The sequence below is a fragment of the Carlito syrichta genome, unplaced genomic scaffold, assembly GCF_000164805.1.
Source record: "Carlito syrichta isolate Samal-C Ts95f unplaced genomic scaffold, Tarsius_syrichta-2.0.1 Scaffold75497, whole genome shotgun sequence".
In the NCBI taxonomy this organism is placed as follows: domain Eukaryota; kingdom Metazoa; phylum Chordata; class Mammalia; order Primates; family Tarsiidae; genus Carlito; species Carlito syrichta.
In genome coordinates, this window is record NW_007019593.1 from 261556 (window position 1) to 284709 (window position 23154).

Here is a 23154-nt window from a genome sequence, read left to right on the forward strand (position 1 = left end):
GGGAGAAGTCAAGGGAATGGCAGAGGCTGAGGAAGAGTATACAGGATTGGTTGTGAGCAATCATCAGACTATCTGGGTTCAATTCCCAGACTGAGCCATGCACCCACAGTGGGACTCTAGGAAATGAACTTCTGTGTCTCCATTTCCTCATCTGTAAATGGGAATAAGTCTAGTGGCTACCTTATAAGACTACTGTGAGGACTGAATGAATTACTACATGTTATGTGCTTATAATAGTGCCTGACCCATGATAAGCACTACACAAATTTTACTACTATTATTATTGCTATCATTCCCTGGTCGAAGATGAATCCTCAAAGATGTGAAGTTGAAGGGTTGGAAGAGGGGCAAAAGGTAACAATGAAGGTAGAAGAGACAGTATTAGACAAGGCACTGAAGCAAGAAATGGCAGAACATGTATTTAGTAAACAAAACCATATGCAGTTCAAAGTTGCTGACTAGCATTTCACAGAATGCTCTGGCAGTTGTATAGAAGATTAATTTGATGGACAAGACAGAAGACTAGTTCTGAAGCTGTGACTACAGCCCAGGGAAGAAATGATTACATCTGAAGTAAGGCAGTAAAAGACCATTCTATGAATTCAAGAAATATTCAAGAAATACTTATAAGATAAAAATTGGTAGAACCTGGATGTGGAAGACGAAAGAAAAGGAGAAAGGTTATGGCTTGCATGATTGTGTCAACAAATGAAACAGTGAGCTCAAAAGCAAGAACAGCATAAGCATGTAGCAGGGAGATGAGTTATGTTTCAGACACAATGAGCTTCAGGTGTCTATGATTACCTAACTAGAGAGTCATCAGAACACAAGCCGATAGCCCAGAAGGAGGATCCTAGCAAATGTGGGAGACATCAACATAGAAGAAACAGATGATTCCATGGATGTGAATTCTACCCAGGGAAAATATGTAAGGAAAAAAGGATAGTAACTTAGGCACAAAAACCAAGGAACAGCAAAAGTTAACACATGAGCAGAGGAAAACAAACACAAGCTGGAAGACAAATGCTAATCTTTGCCTAGATCCTTAAGTTAGTTATCCATGCTGTATAAATTCATGAACTTCATTTTTTTTTTTTTTTTTGAGTTGGAGTCTCACTCTGTCGCCCAGATTGGAGTGCAGTGGCCACTCCTGGCCACCGCAGCCTCGACCTGCTGGGCTCCGGCGATCCTTCTGCCTCAGCCTTCCAAGTAGCTGGAACTACAGGCGCGCACTACCACGCCCGGCTAATTTTTTTATTTATTGTAGAGACGAGGTCTCGCCAAGTTGCCCGGGCGGGTCTCGAGCCCGCGGGCTCATGCAATCCACTCACCTCGGCCTCCCAAGGCATGGGATTACAGGCTAAGCCACCGAGCCCAGCTAATTCATGAACTTCTAAGCATTTACTTTCTTTACTCGTTTTCCATCTCCTCCCATTTCCCAGTAAGAAGTTCTAACACTATATTGTAAAGTCCTTGAGAGGAAAGGACTATGAGCCTTACTGAATTTCCTACCACTAATGGCCAATATATAAGGCCCAGTCCAACATGCCCATAAAACGAGCCTGGTTGAACAGAGAAAAATGGAAAACTTCCCATCCATTAAGACAAAAAGTCCATGTAACTCCTAGAGCCCAGGGTTGCTTCCAGTCCAGACCAGAGCAATGCAGATTCTGATGAGAGCAGAAGCAGAAATGAGGCCAACCTTATATACTGCTGGTGGGAATGTCAAATAATGCAACTGCTTTGGAAAACAATTTGTCCCTTCTTCAAAATGTTAAACATAGAATTATCATATAACCCAGCAGGTCCACTCCTAGGAATATACCCACGAGAACTGAAAACATATGTTCACACAAAAATTCATGTATGAATGTTCATAGTAGCATTATTCAAGATAGCCAAATTGTGGAAATAACCCAAATGTCTATCAAATGATGAACAGATAAACAAAACATGGTATAAACCTACATTGAAATATCATGTGGCAATAAAAAAGAATGAAGTACTAATCTATGCTACGACATAGAAGAACCTGAAAAACATTACACTAGGTGACAAAAATGCTTTTGGGAATTAGATAATGGTCAGCTTTGTCAATATACTAAAAGGCATCAAATTGTATACTTTTTTTTTGAGACAGCAATTTACTCTGTTGCCCAGGCTGAAGTAGAGTGGCACAATCCCAGCTCACTGCAACCTCAACCTCCTGGGCTCAGGTGATCATCTCACTTCAGTTTCCCAAATAGCTGGGATCACAGGCACACACCACCACACTCAGCTAATTTTGCGTGTGTGTGTGTGTGTGTGTGTGTGTGTGTGTGTGTGTGGACAAGGTCTCATTATGTTGCCTAAGCCGGAAATTGTACACCTTAAAAGACTGAATAATAGTATGTAAATTATATATGAGTTTTCTTTTAAAAGAGGAGGTAGAAACACAGGAAATCTAGAAACACAGGAAAGCTAGAATCCATGCTGCATTCTAAAATTCCTCTAGTTGATTCCAACACAAAGATACCAACAAAGTAAGCAGAATTGGCAACAGTAACCACAAATTTTGTTTTTTTTTTTTTGAGTTGGAGTCTCACTCTATCACCCAGGCTGGAGTGCAGTGGCACACTCACGGTCACCCCAGAGTCGACCTGCTAGGCTCCGGCAGACCCAAGTGCAGTGGCACGCTCACAGCCACCCCAGTGTCGACCTGCTGGGCTCCAGCAATCCTTCTGCCTCACCTTCCAAGTACCCGGAACTACAGATGTGCTACCACGCCCGGAGAATTTTTTACTTATTATAAAGATGAGGTCTCACCAAGTTGCCTGGGTTGGCCTCAAACCTGTGAGCTCAGGCAATCCACTCGCCTCGGCCTCCCAAAGTGCTGGGCTTGCAGGCCAGCCACAAAAGTTTTTAAGCAATTTGTAATATAAGCCAATTACACCAAATTGATGTCAAACTCATGCAAAAATGGGAGTTTCCCCAGGAAAAAAGAGAACTGCCATATACGTTAGTAACCTGTGTAAAGGTAGCTAATCTACATCTCTTGCTGAGGAAGAGTAATCCTAGTACCAGAAACCCCAGCTGAAGTTCTTACTTTGCTGAAACAAATCCCCATGCGCTGGAGCAGCTTTTCTTACCAGAACACCCAGCAATGTTCTAATCCACACCAGGGCTTGGGCATGAGAAGCCCTGGCTCAGCAGCCTACTACTGATCTCCCCGTACCTGCTGAGAAAGTCTCTTCACTTTGGAATAAACAAACTGAAGGGCATAAAACCAGAAAGGCAACACAGAAAACACAAAGGCTTTGCTCCCAATCCCATCACCTAGTAACTGAGAAAACTGAGAAGGTCAAAGTTTCTCTCAGCCTCAGTTCTTCATTATCTCATTACAGCACAAAGCTGACACTCAAATGTTAGTATCCTTCCCAATTTATGCAAAAGAAAGCTAGTTGCTGGTACTATATATTTTGGAGTCAAATTGGAAAATCAGACTCATGGACCCCTTATATATGACATACTCAAACACATATTCTCAAACTTAAATAAAATTAGAAAACAGAATATCCAGATCAGGATCCTTGACTCTTTTCTTTCTATGAAGCCTAGAGTCATTCAATTACCAGTGTTGACATCCTAACTCTTCTCTCTCTAGATTTCATCTACTTCTTTCTCTCAATAACCTACTTCAAGCCACCATCTCTCAAACTAGGTTGATATTATTGTTTCCTAACTTGTTTTTAATATCGCTCAATGACTTCCCAAACTCCTCAATATGATTGAGCCTTGTCTACCTCTACGGCCCCATCCCCCACCATCCCCTTAGTATTTCTACTCCAGTCATACTGAACTCTGTTTTCTTCAAGACTTGAACAAATACTTCTCCCTGGAAATTTTCTCTGTCCCACTACCTGGCTTAGACATCCCTTTCTCCTTCATCCTTCTGATCCCAAGTGAGACATGACCTGCCCCAGGAAGAGCTGACTTTATTAAGTCACAGTAGGTACCCAACCATACTCACCCTGACTCTCAGTAGTTCTCGAACCAGGGCCTACTTCTCCATCTAGGCCATTCTTTCCCTTACTAGAATACAAGTGCCATGAAAGCAAGAGCTGTGTCTGCAGTATTCTTTGCTCAATTCCCACTAGGCATATGCCTAGTGCCTAACATGGATTCAACGAATACTGACTGAATGAAAGAATGACTACAATTAAGAAAAAGCTAAATTAACTGACTGGAAGATTTTGCATATTTTTTTAACATAAAAATATCTTTAAATGTTTTTAAATTTTAAAGAAAATTACAGTTATAAAACAGAAATGCAATTCTTTGTAACTGTGGGGGGGAAAAGAACATATACATAAAAAAAGTACACATATGCACTTTTTACAACTTTAACACTAACATCAAATACAATCAAAACAAGCTAAATGCTGGGCTCGGTGGCTCAGCCTGTAATCCTGCGCCTTTGGGAGGCTGAGGTGAATGGATTGCCTGGGCCCGCAGGTTTGAGACCCGCCTGGGCAGCGAGACCTCATCTCTAGAGTAAATCAAAAAATCAGCCGGGCGTGGTAGCGCATGCCTGTAATTCCGGCTACTTGGAAGGCTGAGGTGGAAGGATCGCCGGAGCCCAGCAGGTCGAGGCTGCGGTGGCCTGGAGCGGCCACTGCAGTCTAGTCTGGGCGACCCAGTGAGACTCCAACTCAAAAAAAAAAAAGCTAAACTACTACCTCAATAGGAATGGTGCTCCTAACATTGTTCTGAAACTCTTAATTTCATTAACTGAAAAGGGCAGAAAAGGTATGTATAATGCAAATTACAAACGTTATAGTCTAATAGATGGAAGTCATTTTCCCCTGCCCCTCCCCACCCAAAAGAATGTTAAACACACTTGATAGAAACTTTGCTTACTCCAAATAGCTCACCAAGTAAAGGTTAATGTGAAATACTTCAAATTTCATAACCACTCAGCACTACAAAGACTGTGGGAAGAGAACGTTCCAAGCACAGACTACTGAACAGAAGGTACAAATGAAATAAATCCTGATGCACAACTATCTAAGGACAGCTAAACTGAAGACTGATGTATTTGTCCTGAAGTAATTAACCAAATTTGTTTCTTAAATATATTCAAAACATTTAACATATTCTTATAAGTACCTAGTATAAATGATAGAGGTTTGTCATTAAAGATAACTAAAATAATTTCCTACTAAATTTCTTAAGTTGTATAAAAAATAAAATAAATCCCTTTACCTAGTTAAGGACACATATCTGTCACATTTTAGACTCAGTTTTTGTATTTTAGATTTTTTTTTACACCAACAATGTGAATTCTTATTGTGTTTGTCGCCTGTGCTAACAAGATAAGTTATACTAATTGGGTGGGAATTTTTATTTTAATTTTGAGGTTGTTGCCATCCTTTTAATTCTGTTTGTATTTTAACTCAGCAACTTTAATCCAGTGATCAAAGCTTCATTAGCTTATAAACAGTTTCTCAGGTAAACTGAATTGCCCCACACCAGGATCTTAAACAAACAAGTAAAAAACAGGCAGAGATTATAAATTAGGGCAGACAAATCTGTATCTAGCCCCACGTTGGGAAAGAGCATTCTATCAATATAGTGAAATGCTAATCTCCTAATTAACAACCTAATTAGGTAATTATGGCTTTGCAGAGGGATGCCGAAATGAAATATGACAACATGGTCACCTCTTTATATGGCACCTGTGGGCCTTTTCAGCTGTCATTGCAAAGAGTGCAATATCAATTTGAACAGATGACAAAGTGCTGTCATTTTTCATTCTGATAATATACAGAATGCTTTGGACAGAAGTAGTTTACAAAAGAAACAACCTGCCTTATATTTTCCTAATTTAAATATGCTCAAATACTTTGTTAAATAGTTTACATGTTTTAATATTATATATAGGAGAACTACCATGCACATTTGGGGAAAAAAAACCTAACTGGCTATCATGCTTAATTGTATGTGCTGAAATTATTTCAATTATGAAGTATATGATAATTAGAAAAGAATAAAGGGCAATAATGCATTATGACATTTTAATAGTCATACTTTTACTACTGTTACCAGAAAAATTAAAATCCAAATAACTTTGATCTTCAACTTTTTTCTTACAAAATAAAAAAGTAAGATAGATATCCACCTTTGTCAAAATAAATTAAACCAGAGACCAGGCCTGAGGAATCCCTGAGGAGTCAAAACCAGTTAGGCCTCATAGATCTTAACCTTGCTTGATTTGCAAACCTAAGCTCAACATAACTTGATCTATTTCTTATAAATGCATATATGAAAAAAAAAAAACCTCAGAACTTAAGATTAGTCAGTCAGAAGCAGCCAACAAACTATAATTATATAACTAGGGAATTTCCAATGGGACAGATTAAGTAAGGCAACTGTATAACTGTAACCAACTGAATATTTTCCTTGCTTTACTTTCCCATTCCTCCTATAAAACCCTCACCCCCTTGTGTTCCCTCAGTGGAGCCTATGAACCAGTTCTGGTTTGAAACTGCCCAATTCATGTATCTCTGTTTGCTCAAATAGACTTTAAAATGTTATCATGCTTCAGTTTACCTTTGTAATACACTTATATAATTTTCCATACCAAAAAAGCACTTCCCAATATATAAACATTCAACTCACATACAAGCTCTATCTGCCAATCTCAACTCCACAGACACAGGAGGGACTCCCTCTGAAGTAAACACAAAGCTGCCACTGACCTACTTACTGTACCACTGACCACTGAAGAGGTGATGGTAGCACTGGGACACTGATACCACCAATATGAACACAACTCTTCTTCCAGAATATTGGATTTTGGGGGAGAATAGAAAGACTGACCTGGAAATCTTAACATTTATGTCAGGATATATGAAATCAAGTTCTAAATGTAAAATAACTAAGGTAAAAACTAACTTGAAGATACAGTTCATTTATAATATCAGAATCACCTGCATTAGTGAAAACTCTATTGGTTGAAATGATGATCACTGATCTACTCATATTTGTCAATTCCAATTTTATTTTATTTTAATTTTTTTTTTAGTTGGAGTCTCACTCTATTGCCTAGGCTGGAGTGCAGTGGCACATTCACCTCCACTACAGCCTCGTCCTGCTGGGCTCAGGTGATCCTTCCACCTTAGCCTTCCAAGTAGCTGGAACTGCAGGCACGCACTACCATGTCCAGTTAATTTTTTGATTTATTATAGAGATGAGATCTCGCAAGTTGCCCAGGCTGGTCTCGAACCCATGGGCTCAGACAATCCTCTCACCTCGGCCTCCCAAAGTGCTGGGATTATAGGTGTGAGCCACCATACCCGGTCATCAATTCCAATTTTAAACTAAAATTTTAATTAGAAAATAATTTGTTTATCAGAAAATACTTAAAGCACAGAAAAGTACTTAAAGACCTAAAACCTCACCACCTATATGTTTTTCTTTGCATATATTTGACATAATTGGGATTAAACTTTATATAGAGCCATGTCCTTTCTCACTTAATATTATATGATGAGCATAATTAACACATCACTAAAATTATTCTAAAATGAATGTTTTACTTTTTTTTTTTATCTTTTGAGTCTGAGTCTCACTCTGTCACCCAGGTTGGAGTGCAGTGGCATGCTCAAGACTACCACAGCCTCGACTTGATGGACTCAGGCCATCCTCCCACTTCAACCTTCCAAGTAGCTGGAACTACAGGCAAGTGCCACCATGCTAGACTTGCTTTTCTTATTTATTGTAGAGATGAGGTCTCACTAAGTTGCCCAGGCTGGTCTCAAACCCCTCGTTTCAGGTAATCCTTTTGCCTCTGCCTCCCAAAGTGCTGGGATTACAGGCGTGAACCACCAAGTCCAGCTAAAATGACTGTATTTTAATAATATTTCCATTCTATGAATTTTCCATTTCTCTAGTCTCTATTTTTGCTATTATAAATACTGATGCAGTGAGCATCTTTGAATATGAATATTTTTCAACATCTCTATTTCTTTAATAAATGTTCCTAAAAATGTAGTTACAAACTCAACACACATGAAGAACTATTTTTTAAAGGTTGTGATAAATACTGCTAAAGTACTTTCCAAAAAAAGGTTTACTAATTTATATTCCTACTAAAAATGCATCAGTGACCATCTCACCACCAGCCTTTGCTAGCAATGAGTATTAGGATTTTTATTAAATACTTAAACTTGGTATCATAAGGTTATACCTATAACCAACACTCTCACACTATAATAAATAACAACGTTCTATAAACATTTGTTTTAATGAATTAGGTGAAGGGTCCTAGTTGTTGATAGACAAGGCAAAGTCCAGTTCCAATATGCAAATCTAGAGCAGTGTGGAATAACAGCAAACACACCGTTTCAGTGCTTTGGAGTGCTTTGAGTCAAAAAACAAAGGTCAAGTCCTAGCTTTGCCATTATTGGTAGTTCTAGACTTGTAATCACTTTATTTCTCTAAGCTTCAGTTTCAGCACTTTAAATGGAGGCAAGGACAACACAATATCCCTTTCTTTTATAACTTCAAAGGGTAGTCAGAGGCACAAAACAGGTAGTATAAGCAATTGGAAGTGTTTCTGGTTACCTTGCAGATCAATTCATCTATAATAGCTTAAAAATAGCATCATGAGGCCGGGCTCAGTGACTCAGCCTGTAATCCCAGCACTTTGGGAGGTTGAGGCGAGTGGATTGCCTGAGCCCGCAGGTTAGAGACCCACCCGGGCAACTTGGCGAGACCTCATCTCTACAATAAATCAAAAACTAGCCGGGCGTAGTAGCGCCCGCCTGTAGTTCTGGCTACTTGGAAGGCTGAGGCGGAAGGATCGCTGGAGCCCAGAAGGTTGAGGCTGCGGTGGCCAGGAGCATGCCACTGCACTCCAGTCTGGGCGACAGAGTGAGACTCCAACTCAAAAAAAAATAAAAATATAGCATCATGAAACCTTTTTCTCAATAGTGCACAGCAGGTAGGTGCACTAAATAACTCATAATATACAACCAGAAATTAACAAGATAAATTTGATGATCCAGACATGAAAATGAGTCTTACTCCTTCACAGCCACTCCATAGAATCACTGCTTGTTACATTATACTAACATCCTGATTGTTTTATGCCCTGAATGCTGGTGCAGGTAGTTTCCTGTATTTGAAATGTTTGGGACCAGAATTGTTTCAGATTTCAGATTTTCAGCATTTTGGAATATTTGGATATATATCATGAGATTTCTTGAAGATAAGACACAAGTCTAAACATGAATTCGTATATGTTTCACATAAGTTTATATATATAGCCTGAAGGTAATTTAATAAAGTACTTTAGATAATTTTCTATATGAAACAAAGTTTTAACGGTGTTTTGACTGTGACCTGTCACATGCGGTCGGTCAGGTGTGGAATTCTCCACTTACAGCATCATGCCAGTGCTCAAAAAGTTTTGAATTTAAAAGCATTTTTATTCTGAAGTTTTGGATTAGGGATGCACAACCTGTGTCTCTCCAGAAGCATCACGGTATTTCATAGATACTTTACATACAAAAAATGGTTCATTTAGTCCTCACTAGTACTGTATGAGATTGTCATTACTGTCCCCATTTTGCAAACTGCCCAGGTCACAGAGCTAATAATTGACACAGCCAAGATGCAAATCCAAGTGGGTATGACTCCAAAGTCCCACCTCACTCTGCTTCAAGATTCAAGTCTACACCTCATTTCCTTATTGGTCTCCTTTATGTCAGTAACTAAAGTTAAGATTAAATATTTACTTCATTTTCAAAAGAAAATCATTCCTTCAAACAGTTTTCTACCAAGTTCTCTGTTGAAACAGCACATATTTATAATATAGTACCTTAAAATGAGTCCATAGGGAACTAAAAAATGCTATTTTTTGAAGTTGTACACATTCCATCCACTTTGCATCAATAATAAAAGCATATTCATAAAAGTATACTCAAGTATAAGATATTATGAATCTAACATTACATATATTTAGAGGTAAATGTGATATAATATTCCATTTATTTCACAGGCAATTACTATAACTTACTTCCAATAGTTATTCGAAACCTTCTTGCTCTTTCCAGAATTTCAGGTTTGTTTTTTAAGTGGTTTCTCCCATTTTTCTCACTTTCAACTATGTAAAACTGTTTTCTACTTTCAGTCCAAATTTTGTGTTTTCTATATCAAATCTATTTCCCCAATATATCTTGACTGTTGCCAACTAGAGTTAATAAATTTTGAATGACTGTTCAGGATTTATTCTTTTTATTTTTGTATTCTATGTTATTTCCTTATACAATTGCATATGAATAAAAACCAGTATCTAGAAGACCAATATTTCTTCAATTTTCACCATATGGAAGCTGGGTGTTAAAATAAAAATAAATTAAATTCTTGGGCCGGGAAGTCCCTGACCATAATTCTCTCACTATGCTGGGTATCTCTATGCCCTTCTTTCAATCTTGTGCATATACAGCCAACAGGCACTATATGCATTTGGGGAGTGCCTGACCCATCAAGGTCCTTTCCCAGAGGAAGTAACAAATACAGACCTGAAGGAATAGCTGAGCAGTGGCTCCTGAACTGCCAGCAAGAAAGGAGAAGCAGCATTTTAGATTTAAGCAATCCTCCACTGGAGTCAGTCAATAATCAGTTGTGTGACTTTAAGCATATCAACTAGAAATCAGAAAGCTTGGAATCCTGAAGGGACCTCAGCAAGACTTAAATCTCACTCATCAATATTATCCAAAAGAGAAAAAAGATCCAAAGATTTACAAGCAACGTGACCAAAATCCAAAGGCTGTTAGTGCCATAGGTATAGGTGTATGCAGGATTCACTCTTACTCAAGTGCACCTTCTGTTAAACTGTGATGCACTGGGTGCCAATTTCTTCATCTCAAGAAGTGATGATTACCACCCTTATAATACCACCTATCTCACAGGACTATGAAGATTAAAGGAAATAAAGTATACAAAGGCATTTAACAAAATTTACAACACCACTTCATGCTACGTGGAGAGGATCAAAAGAGACAAGAGATCTGGTAGCATTTAAAGTGCTAAGAGTGCAAGACAGAAGTAGTAAAAGGTCATCTTGCCATCCAAATCTCATGTCTCCTGAAATTTAGCCTGATTATATAATAAAAGCAATCAACCTGCCACTCTCTGAAAGATAACAAGCTACACCACCTCCTCAAGCTGGATATTCACTAGGAGATTTCTGATCAATAATCACTACATTGTGTTGTGCTTCCTACTTTGAACAATGGGTACTAAAATTTCAGCAGCCAGGTATATCAGAGTTCGCAATCAAGCAGCCTAGAATTGCACAAAGCCCAAAAATGTGTTCTGTTCTGCATGATAATTTTTTAGATGGCAAATTTTTTAACTAAATACATTAAGACCCAGATTTTCAGCACCTTTTCAAAAAACTCAGAAGATCCAGGGACACTGGGCCTACTTCCTTACATGGCAACAAGCAACTGGAGCTGAGCAGCAACTGCCCCCTTTAGACTGGGCATGTGCTCTCTCCAGTTCACCAAAGTCCACCTACTTATTGCCATACATGTGGGCATTGGCCTTGCAGACTCCTGAAGTAGATGCTCAAAAGAGAACTGAGTTATGGCCATTTTTTTCTGGCTCTGTTGCTTATTAGCTGTGTGACTCTTGGGTAACATACGTAACCACTAAGCTTCTTTTAAACTTAACACAAGTGAAAATATGTTCACCTCTGAGTCAAAACTTCTCAAAAACTTCAAACTCAAAGTCAAGGCACCTCTTGTGAGGAAAAAAATAATGTAACAAAATTTCTTGTCATATAATAATTTGATATCTATAGCTGTATCCTCATCAATAAGGCCTATATGTCAGAGTAACAGATTGTTAGCAAATGACCTTGGCCTGAAATATATAAATCCACTGAACTGCAAAAGTTTCTGAAGTCTTCAGGTATGAGTCAACAAGCAAACCAAGTCCCTCACCAAAAATAAATATATTTAAAATGACAGGTTAGGCTTTGAGTTCCTTTGGTGCAGAAGCCACTTCCATTCCTCACTATCCCTTTTTCCTAGCACAGGGACCAGTACACTGAAGCTACAGCTCACAGGCTAGTTCCTCTCTAAGCCTCTCCAAAGGGTTCTCATCCACATGGCAAAGTCATGCAACAGGGTGCAGTACCAAACAGTGGAGATCCCAGAATTAACAGAAAACCCCTCCAGCTCACAGATCCACCAGAAGTATAAATCAAGGAAGTTATTTAAGCTCTCTATATCCCAGTTTCCTCATCTGTAAAATCAGGATGCTAGCAACACCTTCCCACACCTGGGGAAAAAAATGAGATAAAGCATTTAACACAATGCTGGCACAGAGTGAGTACTCATTTGCTACCCTCATCAGTGTTCTCTTCCTTGTGCTCTATGGTACCCTATAAGGACGTCTACCTTAGTAACCACAGTACTCTACTACAGGTCATCTACACACACGTCTCTCCCACCAGAATGTCAGCAACCTCAAGGTAGGAATTCATTTTTAATCCTCTTTGTACTCCCATGGTCTAACATTTTGCCTGGCATTGCTGAATCACAGATCCTCAAAGTATTTATTATCTGGAAAAATTATAAGCAGAAACTGGAATTTATTTATTTATTTATTTTTGAAAGCAGGATTTACTGAGAGGACAGAAAAGCTCCCACAGTGGGAGAGGACCTGGGGGGGGGGGTTGCCCAAAACTGGAATTTACCTCTCTTGCCTGCCACTCAAGCTTGACTCTGACTCCTACTGTACCTCCAACTTTAACTCCCAGTACTCTGTTAAAAGAAACAATGGTTTTCTCTACTTAGGTTGTAAACTCATTCACTACGCTAAAACCATGCCACAGCATCATACCTTGGTATATTACAGCTCATTTCTGGGAATCTTACCATGTTCTAGGCCCTTTATCAGCATTAGTTCATTAAAAATTTACAACACTACATGTGGTCAATATTATCCCCCATCCCAAATCCTGGTTGAGGAAAATGATGCTTAGAGTTATATGCCAGAAGTCACATAATCAGTAAGAGGCAGGACCAGGAACTGAATCCAGAGTGTATGCTTATTTTCTACAGACTGTCCTCTCTATTCATATGCAAAGTTGAGCTGACCCATTTGCCATCTCCTTTCCTTGGAAAAACATGGTCTTCTCTACATGTAATGGATTTCTGTACTATTCTTTTTTGTTTGCTTTTTGTTTTTGTTTTGTTTTTGAGTTGGAGTTTCACTCCGTCGCCCAGACTGGAGTGCAGTGGCCACTCCCGGTCACCGCAGCCTCGACCCACTGGGTTCTGGAGATCCTTCCACCTCAGCCTTCCGAGTAGCCGGAATTACAGGCGCATGCTACCAGGCCCGGCTGATTTTTGATTTACTGTAGAGATGAGGTCTTGCTGCCCAGGCGGGTCTCGAACCCACGGGCTCAGGCAATCCACTCACTTCAGCCTCCCAAAGGTGCGGGATTACAGGCTGAGCCACCAAGTCTGGCTGCTTGTTTGTTTTTTGAGTTGGAGTCTTACTCCATTGCCCAGGCAGTGCAGTGGTATGCTCACAGCGTCAACCTGCTGGGCTCCGGCAAACCTTCTGCCTCAGTCTTCCAAGTAACCAGAACTACAGACGCACACTACCATGTCTGGATAATTTTTTACTTATTGTAGAGACGAGGTCTCGTCAAGTTGCACAGGTTGGTCTCAAATCTGCAGGCTCAGGCAATCCACTCACCTCGATCTCCCCAAAGTGCTGAGATTACAGGCTGTGCCACTGAGCCCAGCCACCATTTATTTTAATTGTCATGTTTTTTTCTCTCAAATACTTGTTTCAATATGTACTTGCATAAACAGAGCTCTGGTGCGAAAAAGCAGGCAAGACACAACAGAAAGAACAGAGACTTAGGCAACAGACGGACCTGGGTATGAATCCTGGCTCTGTCTCATACCAGCTGTGTAATTTATTCTGAGTCTTCCTAAATTGAGGCTAAGATGATGAAACAAGAGAAATTCATATAGAATACGCTCCACATAGTAAATACTCAATAAAGTTTAGTTTACCTCACATTTAAAGCATTACCTGGCCATATCCCACCCCTCAAAAGTTAATGATCCATCTCCCGTCTGTACTACCACTGTACCACAAAAAGAACCCTCACACAGCATACTTATCACCCTATGTTAGAATTATTAATATCCTTATGTCTTTCACTAAATAGAGCTCCTTGCGGGCAAGGACTGAATCTTATTTATCTCTACACTGCTTAACATGGTACCTGGTACATATCCATACTCAGTAAATGTTTGCTAAATGAAATAAATGCCAGTGTAATAAGCATTTGAAGGATTCTAGAGAAGCAAGAAATCACTTCCAGCTGGGGTTGTTCCAAATTGGTAGGGGGAAGCCAACTTCAGCTGGGCCATGGGTAGCATCTCAATAGTTAAAGAGAAAACCTTCTCGGAGGGTAGAAAGAATGTCCTACAAAAAAACAATGGATGTAGAAAAGAACAAAAGTAGTTTGAGATTCTAGTATCTAGAGTATTAGATCAAGACTGGGTACTTAAGGAAGGCGACCGTACAAGCTTAACGGAAAAGGTAGCCAGGAGCCAGATCACGAGGTGGAGAGGAATGTAAGTGCAGTCTGACGCACATGAGTTGAAAGTGGGTATGAGCACAGCTGAACAGGAAAGGAGCTACCAGTATGCCCTAAAGGCCCCAGAGATCTTGCAAGTGTGGAAACCGAAAAACATGAAAACAACTATTGCTTCATTAAGAATTCTTTCAGTGTTTACTGAGCACCTTGTGTAGGTTCATAGTGTATGAGGAATAAAACACAGTGCCTCCTTTTCTGCCCTGGTGGATTTTAACGTTAGGGGTATACTCCTTCTGTTTGTCAAAACAAAATGAGAATGCTGACTTTTTAAACTGATGTGTCTCACATTTATCTCTGCATTGCCTTATTTATCTCTACATTTAACTGTTCACAACTGGAAAAGTTTGAACTTGGCTGATTTTAATTTATAACATGGTGCTTTGCACAGTGCCAGGTACTGTGGTGGGCTTCAAAAATAACTTGAGTTCATTCAGAATGAACTTTCAACCAATTTGAGCGAATGTTTTGGGTCTCTAACTAAAGTGATGCTCTTGTTTAAACGACAACCTTTTTTTCAGCCTTAAACAGATCTCTCATAAACAAAATACTGAATCAAAGTTTCAGCAGCACTCTAGGTGGAAAAAGTCTGCCAAACTGTTTACCCCTTAGAGGAGATGGGGTAGGGGGCGGGAGGAAGAAGCCCCAGGAAACAGGGACCACACAGGCAATGCTGGACAAATTTGATTTGCACATTATGAAGACCAGGGCACCGACATTTGCACATTACGAAGGCCTGGGCACCCTACGAGTGCAGGGCCAGAAACTGCCGAAGCCAACTGCACACAATCCCACCCCAACACGACCAGGTTCGCTAGCTTCTCCTCCCCTAATCACTCCCGGCTGTCAGACTCATGACAGCCTACAGTTCTGGAAAGGGCTAGGAAACGGATGCTCCTGGGCCGCCCGAGCAAGGGCCTGGTAGGCGGCCCGCGGGTCAGCGCCGAGACCCATGGAGTGAGGGGGCCGTAAGGCCCCGAGGGCGGGCGAGTTGGTGGGCTGACAGATGAGCAAGGGCGCTCAGCGGCTGGGGCAACCTTTACCTGAAGCTGCTCCCACACTACGGGCCAGGTCGGCCCCGAAACACGCTCCTGAGGGGAGGGCCCGGCTCCCTCACGCCTCCCGGCCCCTGTCCCGAGTTCTGCACTCTCAGGATCCACCGGGACCGGCGCTCCTCCTGGCCCGCTCAGCTGCCGTTTCCCAGGCTCGCCCTCATGCCCCTGCCGCTCGCCGCCGCCGGCCGGCAAAGCAGCAGCCCTGTTGCCCCGAGCCGTACCACGACCCGGAACCACACCCCGGCGCTCCGGAAGTCCCCGACCGGGAAGCAGCCTCTGGCTGGGGACGCAGTGCGCAAGCCCCAGAGCCGAAAGCAAAGAGCGGCGCCCTCCCGGGGGGAGGGGCCGAGGGGAAGACGGGCGCATGCGCGCTGCTTCTCCGGCGCTGGGAGAGGCCTGGACCAGATTGCCTGGGGGTTCTGGCAAGATTCGCTCGCGCGTGGATTACCTTGAGCAGAAAACAGTGTTAGGACTTCTCCGCGGCATTTCCTTCTTCCCACTAGCCCGAAGAAAAGCCCTTAGTTCATCCAGAAATAAATAATGAGGCAACTTAGCCTCTGTGTCCAAAAGACCTGGGTTCAGATGCCAACTTGCTAACCTGCTGCGTGTCCTAGGACATGACGCCTCTCTTCTCTGAGCCTGGGTTTTCCCATCCATAACGATAGTTTCAACTTCAGCGTATTGTTGTGGGAGCTGACTTAGATGATCCTTGAAAAACACTCAGCACAATGGCTGACGCATAATAAACACAGTGAATATTATTTCTCTTATAATCTGTAATGTGGAGATTATAATAATCTTCCTCAACAATTGCTGTGAAGTTTCAGTAAGATGAAGGAGAACTGATACAGACCAAGAGCTCAGTGTTGGTGAGCTCTCTATCTCTCAAGTGGGGAAAGCCACAGTGAAGTGGGAGGAAAGGACTCAAAGACTCAAGCAGTGCAGTGATAGTGCTCTCCTGCCTGGCAGTCTGGGAAGTCTCACAAAAAGCATCTTAGCAAAAGAAAAACGCAAGGTTGAATTTCAGCTCTGGGAGCCCCACCCAGTTTTAAAGTCACCAACAAATACATCGTGGATCCACTCGTATATTCAAATACAGTCATGCTTCACACAATGATAAGGATGTGAGAAATGTGTCTTTAGGAGATTTCGTGATGGTGCGACCATCATAGAGTGTACATTGACAAACTGAATGGTCTAGCCTCCTGCGTACCTAGGCTGTCTGGTATAGCCTATTGCTCCTGAACTACACACCTGTACAACATGCTACTGTACTAAATACTATAGGCAATTGTAACACAATGGCAAGTATTTGTGTACCTAAACATATCTAAATACAGAAAAGATACAGTAAAAGCATGGTATTATAGTGCTGTGGGGCTACCATCCTACATGCAGTCCATCACTGACCAAAATGTCCTTATGTGGTGAATGTTATATATGATTGGTCTCTTACCACACTGCATGACTATGTATGACTGGTATCTTCTCACCACATGTCTGTACTGGGGGGTAAAATGCACCTCAGCACCCAGATGCACTCTTGTGCACTTGCCACCACAGTCCCATCAGCAACCTGTTGGAGATGCTCTAAGCAACAGGTGTGAACAAAGTTGGCTATTCAATTTTCTGAAGTCACTAAGTTTCTGTTCTCTCTTAAATCTTACTCTCCATTTTCCTCCCTCTTGCCATTGTCCCTCAGATACCTAAAGCTCAACCCACCTAAAACTAAAATCAACTGGACCTGCTCAGCATTTATATGGTCTAAAGATTAATACTCATACTTCTTTCTCTCCAACCTGCCTCTCTTAATATCCTTATCTGTAAAATGGGAATGAAAAAATTCCTAACTCATCCCCTTGCTTTGTTGTGAAGATTACATGAGCTAATTTACATAACTCCCATAGAACAGAGCCCAACATGAGGCTAACATTTACTGGATGCTTACCACTATTACTATACCTCAGTCTGTAGATGGATGCTTATTGAGTGCCTGTTATATATCAAGCCTAGTTCCTGAAGATTCAGTGGTGAAAAAACCGGAGAGGGACCTTGCCCTCAAGAAGTTTACAGTCAAGTTTGCCTATGGGTTTGAAATACTGTAGTATGACAAGTTGGCGTGCAGGGATATATGGCACAATTTCAAGGACAGTATTGAGGGACCAGTTGAGAATGGAGACTGAACTTATGGTAATACCAAAATGAGGGCTTGTGTAGTTTTTCTGTGGCTAGCAGGAGCGGCCAAGACACAAGCACATAATGAATGAGAAAGTGAGTTAATCCAAGGAAGGGATTTTGCCAGACAGTTGTAATGGGACCCAGGAGTTTCAGATCTTACCTTTTCAGAGTGCTAAAAACAGTGAGCCACAGGATGTGTTCTGGATAGGGGAGTTAGAGAAATTTCAGAAAGGCTGATGTCACTGGCCTGAGGGTCCAGGAGTAGGTGTAATGGGAGTCACTGATAGAGCAAGGCAGAGAGATGGAGGCTATCATCAGAGACAGATGTTTTAACAAATAACCACAGATGAAGAGCTATATGAGAGTGGGGTCCTGGCTGAAATGGAATGGAGAAGTAAAACCACTGAAGGCTGGGTGTGGTGGCTCACACCTGTAATCCCAGCACTTTAAGAGGCTATCGTGGGAGGATTGCTTGATCCCAAGAGTTCATGACCAGCTTGGGTAACATAGCAAGGCCTCGTCTTTACAAAAAATAACAAAATTATCTAGACATGGTGGTGCATACCTGTCGTCCCAGTTACTCGGGAGGCTTAGGTGGAAGGATCGCCTAAGCACAGGAGGTCAAGGCTGCTGTGAACCAGGATCATTGTGATTGTGCCACTACACTCCAGCCTGGGTGACAGAATGAGACCCTGACTCAAAAAACAAAACAAAACAAAACACCAAAAATGAAACAGTCAAGGAAATGAAATGTTCAAAAGCTCCCAGGATCGTGGACAGACATAAGGGGAAAAGGACACCAGAAGTGCTTCCCATACCATTCCCATACCAGCTGAGGAACAGTACTGGGAAGGGAGGTGGATGAGGAGGAGAGAGGAGGGGCCCACTGGACAGCATGCACCTCTAAGAAGCACGAGTGTATCAGAGGGTAGAAGCAGCATTCAGGTGTACATGGACTTATCTCCTGACCGGGCTGCATGGTGGTAGGACCATAAGAGCTAACGCACACAGAAACATCATGTTTTTACAGCAAAATGATAAGTATTGGACTGAGGGCTGGCAAGGGACCCAGTAGACATGAGGGCAGACAGACCCATACCTCGGCATGCTTGTGACATTCAGGTGTCACAGTCTTCGTCTCCAGCTTGGAAGGGAAGCTGTGACAGGGGTGCAGGTTTCTTTTCTTCTGGTTCCCAGGACTAGAGAGGGGGCTGTGAGCAGAGGTTCAAAGACACCTACTAGCTGTGTGACCTTCAGCAAGTTACTTGCCTTCTCTGTGTCTCAGTTTTCTCATCGAGATTGTTGTGAGAATTTGGTGAGATAATGCCCAGAAAGTACTTAGAACAGTGCCTAGCATATAGGAAGTGCTCCATAAACGCCTGCTCTTATGACCCCGCATGCCAAAATGGCAGCAAGAATCAGGTCTTCCTTTCCACTCCTACTCTTTTTTTTTCTTTTAGTGACCTAAAACAACAACCATTTATTATTTTTCAAGATTCTGTGAGTTGATTAGTTGTTCTCCTGCTAGTTTTGCCTGGGCTGCTCATGCAATTGTAGTGAGATGAAGTTGAAGGTTGGAGGGACTAAGATGGCCTCATTCTTATAGCTGGAGATGTTGGCCAGGGAACTAGTTTTTTTCTTCTTGTGACCTTTCAAATGGTCATCTTGGCTTTCTGTGTAGCATAATGGCAGGATTTGAAAAGGATAAGCTGCACTGTGCAAGTCCTTCAAAAAAATTTTTGTGTATGGAGTTGTGTGTGTGTGTGTGTGTGTGTGTGTGTGTGTGTGTGTGTGTGTTGCAAGTCCTTCAAAAAAATTTTTGTGTATGGAGTTGTGTGTGTGTGTGTGTGTGTGTGTGTGTATCCCATAATAACCATCTCTAATTTTATTCTATTCATTCATTTTTTTTTTTACTCAGACTCACTCTGTCGCCCAGACTAGAGTGCAGTGGCACAATTATAGCTACCACAGCATTGACCTGCTGGGCTCAGGCGATCCTTCTGTCTCAGCCTCCCAAGTAGCTGGGACTACACCACCACGCCTGGCTAATTTCTTAATTTATTGTAGAGATGAAGTCTCACTATGTTGCCCAGGCTGGTCTCAAACTCCCGGGCTCAGGCAATGCTCTCATTCAGGCCTCCCAAAATGCTGGGATTATAGGTGTGAGCCACCACACCCAGCCTTATTCATTCTTTTTGGTTGTTTAAGAGACAGGGTCTCACTCTGTCACCCAGGAAGGAGTGCAGTGACATGATCAGAGCTCACTGCAGCCTCAAATCCCTGGGCTCAAGCAATCCTCCTGCCTCAGCCTACCAAGTAGGTGGGATTACAGGAATGAGGCAGCATACCCTGGTTTAGCTTATCATCGAAGACCCAATTCACATACTACATTTTTCCAGGAAGCTTTCCAAGATCACCTCTCCCTAACATGAAGAGTTTCATTCTCTGTGCTCAACATTTATCACATTTTCTGTACTTTCCATACATACCTGTCTTCCCAACAGTCCATGAATAACAGGGACATTTCTTATTTCCATTTAAGTACTAAAAACTTAAAATGCCAAAAGCACTTTGTAAAATGTGTGTTAAATGAAGAAGTGCTCAAAACAAGCACATGAAATGAAACAACGGGAAATCTTATTTTGTAAAAACATTATTTGCACATGGAAAATACCACTTTGCCAAACATATGACAACATGCTGAGAGTCAATATAACAGGATTAAAGTAACACTTTTCAGCCCTGCCAAAGCTTTGGGAAAATGGAGGCACCTTCTCATTTCTCTGCAAATGTGTATTCTCAATATTTTATATGTGCAAATATGTTTCCCTGCTATTTTCCCAATTCTGGCTTCTTCTCCTTTTGAAATATGTTTTTTCCTCCCATAAGGAAAATGTAGGTGTTTATACTCCTATGGGACAAAGCAATTCCAGGAAAAGAATACATTGCTTCAAAAATCCATTCTGTTTTAGAGAAGCTCCCCAGAAGTGTATAATTTCAGAGAGCTTGATTTTTTTTTTTCAAGTTTAAGTAACATGTTAATGTAAAGGATTTTTAAAAATTTTTAATTCAATAGTTTTCGGGGTACAAGTGGTTTTTGGTTACGTGGCTGCTTTGTATAGTGGTGTGGTGTAGACATCTGGGCTTAAGTGTACCCATTACCCCCACTAGTGAACATTGAACTGACAGGTGATTTTTCATCCCTGACCCCCTTGCCACCCACCCCCTTCAGAGTCTTCGATGTCCAGTATACCATTCTATATGCCTTTGCATATAGCTCAGCTCTCGTTTAAAAGTAAGAACATGCTGTATTTGGTTTTCCCTTCCTGCATTATGTCACTTAGGATAATGGTCTCCAATTCTATCCAAGTTGCTACAAAGTACATTACTTGGTTTTTTGTTTTGTTTTGTTTTGTTTTTTGAGTTGGAGTCTCACTCTGTCACCCAGGCTAGAGTGCAGTGGCACACTCACAGCCACCCTAGTGTCGACCTGCTGGACTCCAGCAATCCTTCTGCCTTAGCCTTCCAAGTAGTCAGAACTATAGGCGCATGCTATCATAACCAGCTAATTTTTTGTTTTATTGCAGAGAAAAGGTCTCACCAAGTTGTCCAGGCTGGTAACAAATCCACGGGCTCAGGCAATTCACTCCTCTTGGTCTCCCAAAGTGCTAGGATTACAGGCTGAGCCACCGAGCCCAACCTATTTTGTTATTTTTTGTGGCTAAATACTATTCCATAGTGTGTGTGTGTGTGTGTGTGTGTGTGTGTGTGTGTGTGTGTGTGTGTGTGTTTGTGTCATAGTATCCCTGATGACTGGCATAGTTGGAGCACATAGTAGCTGTTCAATAAATATTTATATCATAGGAAATGAAAATTATCACTTGATCATATGTCCCAAGCTAACACACTCCTCTACACATATTAGGTAACCCCAGTTAGAATAGTTATCTCTAGCCGGATTCGGTGGCTCAGCCTGTAATCCCACGCCTTTGGGAGGCTGAGGTGAGTGAACTGCCCGAGCCTGCGGGTTCGAGACCCACCTGGGCAGGTGAGACCTCATCTCCACAATAAAATCAAAAAATTAGCTGGGCGTGGTAGCGTGCGCCTATAATTCTGGCTACTTGGAAGGCTGAGGCAGAAGGATCGCCGGAGCCCAGCAGGCCGAGGCTGCGGTGGCCAGGAGCGTCCACTGCACTCCAGTCTGGGCGACAGAGTGAGACTCCAACACAAAAAAAAAAAAAAAAGAATAGTTATCTCTGAGCCGGGCTCGGTGGCTCAACCTGTAATCCCGCGACTTTGGGAGGCTGAGGTGAGTGGATTGCCTGAGCCCGTGGGTTCGAGACCCACCCGGGCAACTTGGTGAGACCTCATTTCTACAATAAATAAAAAATTAGCCGGGCGTGGTAGCGCGTGCCTGTAGTTCCAGCTACTTGGAAGGCTGAGGCGGAAGGATCACTGGAGCCCAGCAGGTTGAGGCTGAGGTGGCCGGGAGCGGCCACTGCACTCCAGTGTGGGTGACAGAGTAAGCCTCCAACTCAAAAAAAACAACAACAAAGAATTGTTATCTCTGTATTGATGGTTCAGAACAATTATCATATGTGCTCAATAAATATTTCCTGAATGAAAATTATATGCAGGCTGGGCGTGGTGACTCATGCCTATAATCCCAGCACTTCAGGAGACTGAGGCGAGAGGATCATTTGATATATATATATACCTATATGTATCATATTTTCTTTACTGGTCAGTTAATGGGTGTTTAAGTTGGAGCCACATCTTCACAATTGTGAATTGTGCTGCTATAAACACATGAGTGCAGGTGTCTTCTTTGTATAACAGCTTCTTTTCCCTTGGGTACATACCAAGTAGTAGGACTGCTGGATGGAATGGTAGATCTACTTTTAGTTATTTGAGAAATCTCCATACTAATTTCCATAGAGATTGCACTAATTTACATTCCCACCAATAGGATATAAGCATTCTCCTTTCTCCAAATCCACACTAACATCTAGTGTTTATTTTTTAACAATGGTCATTCTGACTGATGTAAGGTGATATCTCACTGTGGTTTTAATTTGCATTTCCCTGAAAGTTAGTGATGTTGAAAATGTTTTCATGTTTGTTGGTTATTTGTATATCTTCTTTTGAGAGGTGCCTGTTCATGTCATTTGCCTATTTTTTATGGGGTTATTTGTATTTTTCTTGCTTATTTGTTTGAGTTATTTCCGAATTCTGGATTTC

At 41.6% G+C, this 23154-nt stretch overlaps 1 protein-coding gene across 6 annotated transcripts in view; it reads right to left on the bottom strand.

Moving 5' to 3' along the window:
* The window catches only part of MAPKAP1 (mitogen-activated protein kinase associated protein 1), a 254437-nt gene extending 238442 nt beyond the window's left edge, over nt 1-15995 (bottom strand). For 4 of the 6 annotated variants that reach the window (XM_021710141.1, XM_021710144.1, XM_021710136.1 and 1 more), the window contains exon 1: nt 15724-15988. The gene's annotated coding sequence lies outside the window, so the exon portion shown is untranslated. Of the gene's footprint in view, nt 1-15723 lie in introns of all 6 variants that reach the window. The other 2 variants (XM_021710137.1, XM_021710150.1) reach the window with 1 other exon arrangement.
* Between the last annotated feature and the right edge of the window lie 7159 nt (nt 15996-23154).